Genomic DNA, 12,434 nt, shown 5'->3' with positions numbered 1-12,434 from the left:
AGGCTTTGTCTTATGGTTTCTCCCATCAAGAGAGACATTTTATAGTACAATTCTTTGTGTTCTTCAATACTAGCTAGTGCAATGAAGATGGAAACTTCATGCACTAAGCAAAACACTTATCAAACACAACATCAATTCCCTAACGGTCTTAGACCCAAGACCTCACACACCTTCGAAGATGGTGAGAGCTAGCGGGGTATGAGAGTAGATTGGGAGGAAATGGGAGTATTCTTACGAGAAAGATGTACATCTCCTCACATAATCACTCATATTAGCATAGCTTAGCTTTGTAATTAGCATGGTAGAGGATATGAGCATGCATGGAAGCTTGGCTCTTGGTTGGATTTGCATCACAAAGCCAAGATTTTTTGGTGTAGGCCTCCCTTCTCACAAGCTTGGAGTAGGTGGTAAGATTTCCATTAAAGCTTGAGAAGGAGAGAGAGTCTACTTTGCTTCACACATGGATTGTGTGAGTGTGTGAGTGAATAATGCCTTTGAAAAATCAGTCCCCCTCTCTCTCTTGGTCGACCCCCCTTGCTAATTGCTCATGCTACAGCCCTATTGGACCTCCCCAGCCTCAGCCAATGGAAATTAAGCAGCATAAGTGATAGCGTTTTGACATGTGTCCCCCTTCTCCTTTTGTGAGAGATTTAGGTAATTAATAAATGCAACTAAACTCTCATTGGACCCCTTTGCCTCCTGGCCAATAGGAATCAGGCAAGCTATTGGGCTGCTGAATGCTCATTGGACCCCTTGGGAGACTGTCCAATAGTCTTCTAAAGAGCTTAATTCCCATTGTTCTTTTATTAAGTGTTTTTAAATTGATTACATTATATTTAATCTAGCCTAATTCTCATTGGTCCACCTCCAAGGTCATCCAATAGGAATTGAGTACACCTTGTGGGCATCTGGGCTAGGGAGATGAAATGTGTCTCTCATTCCCTTTGTGTAAAGGGAGCTTGTGTGTGTGTGTGTGTGTGTGTGTGTGTGTGTGTGTGTGTTTCTCTCTCATCTCCTACAACTAGGGCTCGCCTTCTCCTATGTAGGGATGCATGAATACTTTTAGGACACACACCAAGCATCCAATTTCCCTAATGTTTGACCTTTGGAAAATACCTTTAAATTTTGGAACCTTAGCATTTTGAAAGTCTTAATGGGCTGAACGTTAGGGTCTTTTAAGCCCATTGTTGCACATTGATCTTTTGCAGATGGCCCCCCTTTGGATCCCTATTTTCCCTCCTTTGGATCCCTACTGTGGCCGGTCTGCCAGCTTAACCAATATTCTAGCTTTTTCTCCCCTGGCACTTCCCCATATTAAATGATCAGTTTAACATGAGAAAATCATTTAGGAGAATTAGATATTGATTATTATGACATTAACTCTCTCTTGAAATCATAGTCGTCCTCAACTATGGGGTAGAGAAGATAAAGCATACTCATTAGTCCTTTTTCTAGCGGGTAGAGGATCCCTATGTTACCCTACGACATCTTTCCAGAATGGATGACTAGTCCATTTGGCGCTTGAGAGCCTAAGCTGCCGCAAGCATGTCTGCATATTAGTCCTATCAATCTTCCATAGTAGAATGACAAGCTCTAATTGGTGTTTGGGAGACGTCGTCTCCACAAACTTGATCTAAGCATGCATACTACTTAATTTTTGTGCACAATAAAGAAAAAGAAAGTCTTATAAGACAAAAACTTTGCTCATTTTTAACATTTGTACATTTGCTTACTCTACGGAAGCATTGTAAGCATTGACAAGATTTAGGTTATCCTTTAATTCTATGCCTTGCATCCATCTAGCATCTTCGAAAGGATAATTCTTAAACTCAATAAGATATCATTGGATAGTCTTACCTCCTCTTAGTACCTTGTCTTCATGTCGGAGAATGGACTCGGGCTGCAACACCTCTTCTTGGTCCTCGATCTCCGGTGGGTCTTCAATAGTTGTTTCTTGAGGTGGCTCTCCTTTGTAAGGCTTTAGTAGGATCGCATGGAAAGCATTGTGTATGAGCCAATGGTTGGACAACTTGAGTTGATAGGCCATCTCATTGATTGGCCTAAGAATCTGGAAGGGACCATAGTACCTTTTTGCTAACTTAGCATAGTACTTCTGGTGTTTGTAGGGTTCTTGCCCGTCGTGTGCCTTAATCGAGCCTTATGAAATTTGAGTAAGACCCAATCATTTTCTTCAAAGGCTTGGGCTCTTCTGTGCTTGTCAGCACAACAGCAGCCTTTTGCCTTTGCTGTGAGGTAGAGATAGCATCCTTAATCTTTTGGAAAGATTCTTGTAGGTCTTGGCTATACTCATTTGCAGCGAAGATCTTGCCGTGTACCTTAAGTAGCAAGGGACTTTTTGATCTTCCCTCAATTACCTCAAAAGGTGCTTTTCCCGTGGAAGTATGTACAATGTTATTGTAGGCATACTCCACTAAGGGTAAGTACTTCTCCCATTCGGATCTTTGATCTACTTCCGTTACATAGGCTTGTAGTAGATCAAGAACTATTAGGTTAGCTATTTCACTTTGGCCATCCGTTTGCGGGTGATAGGCCGAAGAGAAGTTTAGCCTTGTTCCTAAATTCTCAAAGAGACCCTTCCAGAAATTATTGATCATTCTAGGATCTCTATCCGCCACTATGGACATTGGCAAGCCATAGTACTTGAAGATTTGTGAAATGAAGAGAGTTGCCATTTGATGGGCTTTAATAGTCTTTTTGATAGATAGAAAAAGAGGTTGTTTACTGAACCTGTCTACTATCGTCCATATTCCCGTATTCCCATGGATAGACTTAGGAAATCCAAAGATAAAATCCATGGATATGCTCTCCCATGGTGAATTAGGGATTGGCAAAGGTTGAAGCAATCCAGGTTGCTTCCCTCTATCAAACTTCGTCTTTTGGCATACCACACATTTAGAAACATACTCTTGTATGTTTGATTTCATGGTAGGCCAATAGAAATATGTTTCAATCTCCTTTAGGGTAGACTGAATCCCTCTATGCCCTGCATAAGGAGGAGCATGAGATTCATACATTAATTTCTCACGTAGTGAGCTAGTAACGCATAGTCTATTGCCATAGGGAAGATAACCATCTTGTAAAGTAAATGGTTCCTCTTTCTTCCCTAGTGCAAGGGCTGAAATCACATCTCTAAAATCGGAATCAATAGCATACTCATCTATCATAGAAGATAGATCATTGTGAGTTGCTATGGAAACCACATTCACTCTCGGCCGTTATGAGAGTGCATCGGCTACTTGATTATGCTTGCCAGCAATGTGATCAATATGAAATGGAATTGAGAAAGCAAGTTTGCCCACCTCATTTGTTTGTCGGAGAGCTTGGTCTATGTCATGAAGTACTTAAGACTTTGGTGATCCGTTCGTAGAATGAAAGGAGTCCCCAATAAATAGTGCTTCCATGAGTGTAAGGCATGTAGAACTGCAGGAGTTCCTTTTCATATATGCCTAGAGCTTGCTCAACAGGGTCGAGCCTTCAACTTTCATAGCCTATGGTGTGCCCTTCTTGAAGCAAAACAGCTCCAAGGCAATCACTACAAGCATCACATTGGACCTCAAATGGCTTTGAGAGATCCGGTAGTGTAAGCACAGGTTGAGAGATAAGGTTTTCTTTAAGCTTTTCGAAAACATTGATCTCCTTGGCAGACCATGTGTACCTAACATTTTTCTTTGTTAGGTTATGTAATGGTCCTTCTATTTGGAGAACTTTTCTATGAAGCGTCTATACTCTATAGTATGCACACATACCTATAAAGCTTCTCAATTCATGAAGATTCCTTGGTTTATTCCATCCTTTTACTACCTCTAACTTCGATGGATCCATTTGGATGCCATCTTGAGAGATAATGTGACCTAGATACTGAATCTCTTGCAAGAAAAAATTACTTTTCTTTTGATTAACAGAAAGTATGTTCTCTCTTAGAACTTGACATATTACCTGGAGGTGTTGCTTGTGTTTGTCTAATGAATTAGAGTAGATGATAATATCATCAAAGAACACTCTAGTAAAGGTTCAGTGAGGCTTGAATAGCTTCTCCATCAAGCGGTTGAATGTGGTTGGTGCATTGGTCAAGCCAAAATGCATGGCAGTCTATTCGTAAAGACCAAACGTAGTGCGAATGCGGTCTTTACAATGTCTTGATCAACTATCCTTATTTGATGATAGCCACTTTTTAGGTCAATCCTATTGAAGTAGGTGGACCCTTGTAGCTTATCAAATAGGTCTTCTACCCGTGGAACTGGAAACCTATTTTTGATAGTGATCCTATTTAGTGCTCTATAGTCAACACTCATATGATATGTGTCGTCTTTCTTTTGCACTAGTAGCACAGGAGAACAAAATGGAGATGAGTTGGGCCTAACCATGCCCTTCTCAACTAACTCATGCACTTGCCCCATAATCTCCTCTTGTTGAGCTTGAGAAACTCTATAAGGAGGTTTGTTGGGCGGTGAACTTCCTGGAAGAAGTTCAATTGCATGGTCATCATTGCCTCATTTAGGAGGTAGCTCACAAGGGATGTCATCAATAAAGACATCTTGAAACCCCCTGAGAAAATTGGATAACTCTAATTCCTTTTGGTTGTGTATATTTTCTTTGGCTAAAACATTAGGTTCATTATGAGAATCTTTAACAAAAATCATGTACACGGAAATAGAGCTCTTTATTGACTTGTTGAAAGCTTGTGTATGTACAATGGATATAGTGTTACCCATTTTCTTAGCATCTATGTACATATCTTTTTCCCTGAACGTAAAGGAGATTCTCCTTTTAGGGAATTTAACATTGGCAGCCATGCGATCAAACCATGGTGCCCGTAGGATTACATTCTCATGCTTGAGAGGAGAGATAAAGAATTCATCTTTGTCCACATAGATTTGGACATGGAGCCTCAATTTCCTGATTAAGGGAGTGGCTGAAGCTTCTTGCCCTTGAAAGCACCATCTGCGGGTAGGGAATCTCCCACCTTGTAGGCTTGTATGCCTAGCTTGGTGGCCAACTCTATAGATATAAAATTGTGAGTAGAACTAGGGTCAAAGAGAATAAAAGCATCATGTTCTCTTACCTTTCCCCAAGCATGGCATATAGGAGATCCTTTGTGGTGAATTTCCCCCTCTTCAATTTTGACCAAGGTACCTCTAGGAGGTTCATGGCGGGCGTTCTTTTGGGGACAAGCGCGGTATGCATTCCTTTGCTCGCCGCACTTGAAACAGTGGTTATCCTTGCGATAACGCTCAAGCTCTTCAGGAGAGAGTTTTTTTTTTCCTTTGTAAACTCCCTTCTCTTTAGCTTTGTTGGACTTTCCCTTAGGAGACTTTTGGACATTGTCCTTCCCCTTAGGCTCATTGGAACCCTTGTTTTTTGTGGGCTTAGAATTTCTTTTAGCCCCGGTTTGGAAATTGATTTGAGAGGCCAGCATAGTATGGTGTATAACTGTCGATATGGTGCGTGGACTTTGGGACTTGATATACTCCTCCATTTCTTCAGTTAAGCCCGCACAAAATTGTTGCTTTTGCTCTCCAAAATCCAAGTTTTTGAAGACAGTGGCTTTGAGTTGTAGGTCCCAAAACTTGTCTACATATTTGTGAATGGATTCATAGGGAGAGCTTCAAGCTTCTCCATTCGGTGAGTACTTTGTCTTTGGCATCGGTGGCCAAAAACTGCTTCATAATGAAAGCTCTTAAAGCTTTCCATGTTTGTGGAGCTTCACCGTTGACCCGTAGGCCCACCATTGCCTGGCAGACTTTTGAAAGTGCATAGCTACATGGTGTAGCTTAGAGGACTCTGTGAAGCCCTCATCTCCAAACGCCGCATCAAATTTTTGGGATGCTCTTCCCTCCCTCTTTGAATTTCTTGATCTTGGACGACCTCTTCCATGCGGCATAGGATCTCCTACGGCCTCTTCCTTTTTATGGTTCAAAGGTTGCGCCATCACTTTCTTCAGAAGATGAAGAATTTGAGGAAGATGGAGAAGAGGGTGACCTCTTTCTCGCCTTTTTCTTTCCTTGATCTTATTTGTCTTCACCATCACTTTCATAAGAGGAAGAGGATGAAAAAGATGGAGAAGAGGATGTCCTCTTTCGCACCTTTTCTTCTCTTGCTTTTTGTCATCCCTGTTTCAAGAATGGTGTGGAGAAGTATGCGATGGTCTTCTCCGTTTTGGACGTGATGGAGAGCGTTTAGCCCGCCGTCTTCGTGGAGCCATCTCCGTCGAGGTGGCAAGAGACTCACTTCTTTCTCATTCCTTCGGTGGAGGCTCTTGAATTCTCCTTTGAGAAGGAGATGCGTCATCAAGGAGCAAATTTTTGAGCCCTTCATATGGATCCCCTTCTTCTTCCCAAATCGGAGAGAGACCTCTTTTGGAAGTCTCGCAAGGAGGCTTCTAGGTGTTCTCTCGTCATGGTGGGGAGCTTGGAGAATCCCATGAGCACAAAGCTATCATTGTACTTCACTTTGGAGGGATGGATTGCCCATGGCTTGTTGAAGCCTAGAAACAAGATAGTTCACAAGCATTGGGGCATCATTAGTAGCTTGCTCATTAGCAAAATAAAAGTTATCAACATTAATTTCACTCTCTTTACTATTGTCATCCATTATAAAAACTTTTAGGTGTAAACTTTTTAGGTGTACTTTGGCACTTCAAGCCCTAGTTGCTACTCCTCTTTACCCCTTTAGAAAAAGCACTCAAGCTATTGTACCCGTGGCTCGAATACCATTAATGGAAAGGAATAGAAGAGAGGGTCGTTCAACACCAAAACAACACCGGCTCCTGTCAAGCTTCTAATAGCTCAATAGTGGTTAAGCCGGACTCCACTATTCAGCCCATATCTCTCGATGGTGATGCCCCGTTAATTGCACAAAGGCAGGCGCACTGCAAGGCTGAAAAATCCCTATTCTACTTACTCACATGCAATTAATAATACTAACCATTTATAGCTAGCATGAGGACCTCCCTTCTTGAGCAAGAAAAGAGAAACCTTGTGCTCTGATACCAATGTAACATCTAATGGTCTAGTAACTTGTGTGTAGCGGAAAATAGCATGAACATAGTGAGCATTTCATTAAAATATCTTCCTAATGAGAATAACAACAGTGCTTGGATGGAGAGAGCAACAAAAAGTATAACACCTAGTTAGATAGCATGAACAATACTTCAAAAGAGAGAGAAATTAAGCGATTGACAATAGTTGAGGACCGGATTTGCATGGAGCCGGTCCCCCCTCCACGGTCCCCCCTCCAAAAGGCTTTGTATGATGGTTTCTCCCATCAAGAGAGACATTTTACAATACAATTCTTTGTATTCCTTCAATACTAGCTAGTGAAATAAACATGGAAACTTCATGCATGATGGTGGCTTTTTGCATGCACCCCCACTCGGTATTTTTCATGTGTATCCTCTCCAAATAAGCCAAATGCTTTTAGTGCATGAACCACCTCTAGCATTTCTATCTTTAGCATTTTTTTTCCTACTAGTAGATTTGGCTGGTTTTTCCTATTTTATCTTTCAAAAATAAATAAAACCCATCATATTTATCTTAATAAAAGTGAGGAACACTTTCCACATCATTACCTATTTTTCTAATATTTTTACTATTTATTATCTCATCACTAATTATTTTCCCTTCATGTTGCTATATGTTATTTCCTATTTTCTATTTTCATTATATTTGCATATCTCTATCATTATCTTCTCTTGGATGGTTGCAAGGTGAGTCATGGGTATACATCATGCTCACACAAGCCATCAATGAGTCATCTTTGGAAGCATAAGGAAAGGTAAGGTCATATGGTCCACCAAAAAGACTTTTGGGATATGGAAAATACATGTTTATTGGCTCGAATTTTAGCACATAGCTCCACACCGAATTTGTGAAAGTGGCATGAATCAAATTTGTAGCTCGTGAGCTCATCTCTTTGTCAGTATTTTAATTTTAGTTTTTGGAGCTCTGAGCAAGGAGCTATGTCCAAAATGGTGGGACCCTGTTGACAGCTCACAGTATAGGTTTGCCTACCCTGTTTTCCCTGCTTCCACACACACACACAACCACTTTACCCTCAACTCTCTCTCACCCAACCTTGTAAAAAACCCTCTTTCTCTCACCTTTGTACATCATTATACCTCACTTACCACATCATTCGGCCTCTAGCTAGAGTGGCCACTCACATGGCTAGAGGCATCTTCTAGGCCTAGTCACCACTTGGCCATTATGCAAAAAACCAAAGTGGTGGGGAGGAGCTTCATCATCACTGCCCCATCCACTTTGAAAAAATTAATTGCAATTATCATTTAAGTCCACCTTAATCAAGCTTCCCCTCTCCTATATAAAGAGGCATCTTCTACACACAAAACAGACAACACAATAGGGTAATAAGTTGCTAGAGGGTTACGCTATACAGGGCCACCTCTTAAGCCTTGGTGCTTGAGCTTCATGCCTACACTTGGAGTATCCATGGCTACCCATTAAGTCTCTCTATTTTACGTATGGTCTTGTGATTGATAGTTACATGGTTTCCTTATGCCATATTTCCACAAATCTCTCTCGTGGTTCTTACTCTTACTTATTGTGCATGATGTATTGCTTATCACTTGGTGGTATGTGAACTCCTAGCCCTAAAACTCCCTCTCCATCACTCTCTCGTGATGGAATGAGTATACAATACCTAAAATGCAGCCCCATAACACTCTCTATGTCACTCTCTCTCTCTCTCTCTCTCTCTCTCTCTCTCTCTCTCTCTCTCTCTCTCTCTCTCTCTCTCTCTCGCTATTTGTTTATGTGTATGTTCAAGGTCAGGCAAATGGTCAAGATGGTTTCACTCTCTTCCTCTCCCATGTTCTTGGGGATTAGTGATGATGTTTTTATTTAGCGTTTTGGTAGAGTGCTCTCCCTCTCTCTCTCTCTCTCTCTCTCTCTCTCTCTCTCTCTCTCATGACAAGAAGCATTCCATATGGTCCATTGCATAGTGTGTTACCTACTCACTCTCTTGCGTCCTAGCCGCACACAAGCTAGGTGGTGCCCCCTATCATTTTGGCGGATTTGTCTACCCCAGTGCCATTGAGGAGGATCGGCAAGGAGGTGTAGAGGCCACCCCCTGACGGTTCCACATTCCGGCCCGCATTTGGTGCCCCCACGGAGGAGGGCTACATAGACCTTCAGTTCACAAACAATGAAGGTGTGCAGTTTTCAACATGGAGGAGTGGCGTGAGGAGTTTGCAAATTGGAGGACAGAGGAGGAGGAGGCTCTAGAGGACCTGAAAGCTTGCATCGAGATATTGTTGCCTGTGTTAAGTATGGAGCCTGATTGACCCTTGTAATTTTCTGTGGTAAAAGCGCACATTTGTAAGGCCCCCATTATGAGGAGAAGCCATCGTGCGTGAAGGAAAATCACTCAGTGAAACCAAAATTTTCACGGACAAGAACCAGGGGTAACTTTAAAGGCCTTGGGGGCGGAGGCCCCCGAGACTTTTTTTTCGCCGGAATGTTATGGCCGGAAGGCGGCCGGAAAGTGGTCGGAAAACAACCGGTCGGTTGGCCGGTGGCCGGTAGTCAATGGCCGATGGCCGGTGGTCGGAAGTCAATGGCCGGTGGCCGGTGGCCGAATTCAATGGCCGATACCCGAATTCAAAAGCGGACTTGTCTTCTCAAGGGCGGCCACACATAGGCGGATTGGAGGGTCCGATTTGGACTTATTCGCACAAGGGCGGCTACACATGGCTGTCTCTCATAAGAGAGGGCAGCCCTTTTGGCCTATAAAAGGAGGCCATTTCTACACACATTTCATAGTGTGAAGTTGATGCAACAAGGTGAGTGTGAGGTAGTGAGAGTGAAGCAATGCGGGAGCTCCATTAAGGGTATAATCCCTTTGTAAACTACTTCTTGTTTTGAAGTACTAAAGCCATTGAGTAGCTGCTTTCCCGTGGACGTAGCCCACATTGGGTGAACCACGTATATCGTGTGTACTCTCTCTCTCTCTCTCTACTCTATAATCTCGTGTATATAAATTTGTCTCTCTCCATTAAGTAATCTACTCAATTATCTATTTAGCTACGTCTTATTTCCTAACAACTGGTATCAGAGCAAGGTTTGCTCGTAGCTAAATTATCTCAAGGAAAGGATTCCTTGAATTGAGTGGGAGTTATGGCGGAGTAAGGGAAGCTCAAGATTGAGAAGTTCAACGGCAAAAACTACCAACATTGGAAGATGCAGATTGAAGACTATCTCTACCAGAAGGACCTCACTTTGCCACTAGGCGGTCTTGCGAAGAAGCCCGCAACAATGGCAGATGAAGCATGGATTGTCCTTGATCGAAAGGCACTGGGAACAATCCGGTTAAGCTTGGCGTCAACGGTGGCCTTCAATGTTTCGGAGATGAAGACCACGGAGGACTTGATGAAGTCACTTGATGACTTCTACGAGAAACCATCGGCATCCAATAAGGTATTTCTTATGAAGCGCTTGTTCAATCTAAAGATGGCAGAGAATGGTTCAGTTGCAGAACACCTAAATGACTTTAACACAAACATAAGTCAACTTAGATCAGTGAAAATCAATTTCGATGACGAAGTGCGAGCTCTCCTTATACTATCATCTCTACCGGATAGTTGGGATAGCCTTGTGATGGCTGTAAGTAATTCTATCTCTGGCACAAATACTCTTATGTTTGATGATGTTGTGGGTGTTCTCCTAAGCGAGGAAATGCAAAGGAGAAGCACAGGAGAATCATCAAGTGTTGCACTATCAGTGGAAACAAGAGGAAGGCTTAAGGAGAGGTTCAAAAACCAAAAGGGTCGTGATCGCTCAAGGCGGAGCAAGTCACGCACAAAGTCAGTTCTTGAATGTTGGAACTGCGGCAAGAAGGGCCACGTCAAGAAGGATTGCTGGTCCAAGAAGAAGAAGGAGACAGAGTCTCAAGACAACAAGCCAACATCGAAGGCCAATGTGGCAGGTAAAGTAGAGCAAGATGCTCTAATTCTCTCATTAGACAATGTGTCTAATTCCTGGATAGTAGATTCCGGGGCTTCATTCCATGCAACACCACACAAGCAACATTTCCAAGACTACACCAAAGGTAATTTTGGGTATGTATACTTGGGAGATGATGAAGCTTGTGAGATTGTCGGAAAAGGTACAGTTTCTGTCAAAACTGCTAACGGAAATGAATGGAAGCTTAAAAATGTTAGGCATGTTCCTTCTCTTCGCAAAAATTTGATCTCTACAGGACAATTGGACGATGAAGGTCACAACATTGCATTCGGAAACAAACGGTGGAAGATCTCAAAGGGATCTTTGGTGGTTGCCAAGGGTGAAAAAGTCGGTACACTTTACTTGTGTACTGTTAGCATGCAACCTTCAACTTGTGCAGCAACTACAGAAGTTGACAGTGCGGTGTGGCACTACCGACTTGGGCATATGAGTGCTAAAGGAATGCAAATCCTTCAAACAAAAAAGCTTCTACCAGGTTTGAAAGAAGTGGACTTAGAGTTCTGTGAAGATTGTGTTTATGGTAAACAAAAGAGCGTAAAATTTCAAAAATCAGGAAATGAAAGAAAAAATAAAAAACTTGAGTTGGTTCATTCTGATGTTTGGGGTCCTGCAAGTACACCATCACTTGGTGGCTCATTGTACTATGTAACATTCATAGACGATGCGACTAGAAAAACATGGGTTTATGTCAAGAATAATAAATCCGATGTATTTTCCATATTTCAAAGGTGGAAAGCCTTTGTGGAGAATGAAACAGGTACCAAGGTTAAATGCCTCAGATCCGACAATGGAGGCGAATATTGCAGCCAAGCTTTTGAAAGATTTTGTGCTAGCAATGGCATTCGGAGGCAAAGGACAACCCCAAGGACACCTCAACAAAATGGGATTTCAGAAAGGATGAACAGGACAATCATGGAACGAGTAGGAAGCATGCGGCTACATGCAAGCCTACCTCTTGATCTTTGGGCGGAAGCTGTAAGTACGTCTGTGTACTTAATCAATCGATCACCCTCAACAGCATTGGATGGGGGAGTTCCAGAAGAGGCATGGACAGGTAAACCGGTGAATTATGCATTTCTCAAAGTGTTTGGGTGTGAGGCTTTCATGCACATAGATAGAAGCCTAAGATCAAAGTTAGATGCAAAGTCCAAAAAGTGTTTCTTCATTGGCTGTGGAGAAGGAGACTTTGGGTATCGCCTATGGAATCCTGAAGATGGTAAAATCTTAAGGAGTAGGGATGTAATTTTTAACGAAAAAAATATGTACAAAGATTACTTGGAAAGAAAACAAACAAAAGAAACAGGGGATGAGTACATGGAGCTTGAGGACGGTGAAGACTCAAGGACTGCAAACGGTGACAATGTGCAACAACGTCAACCAAATGAGGAGCCTCAACCTATTCCCCGAAGATCTACAAGAGCAAGTAGACCTCCA

Source organism: Adiantum capillus-veneris, chromosome 15 (assembly GCF_014529385.1).
Source record: "Adiantum capillus-veneris isolate H3 chromosome 15, ASM1452938v2, whole genome shotgun sequence".
NCBI lineage: Eukaryota > Viridiplantae > Streptophyta > Polypodiopsida > Polypodiales > Pteridaceae > Adiantum > Adiantum capillus-veneris.
The sequence above is the reverse complement of the archived record's forward strand: the minus strand, read 5'-3'. Positions refer to the sequence as shown.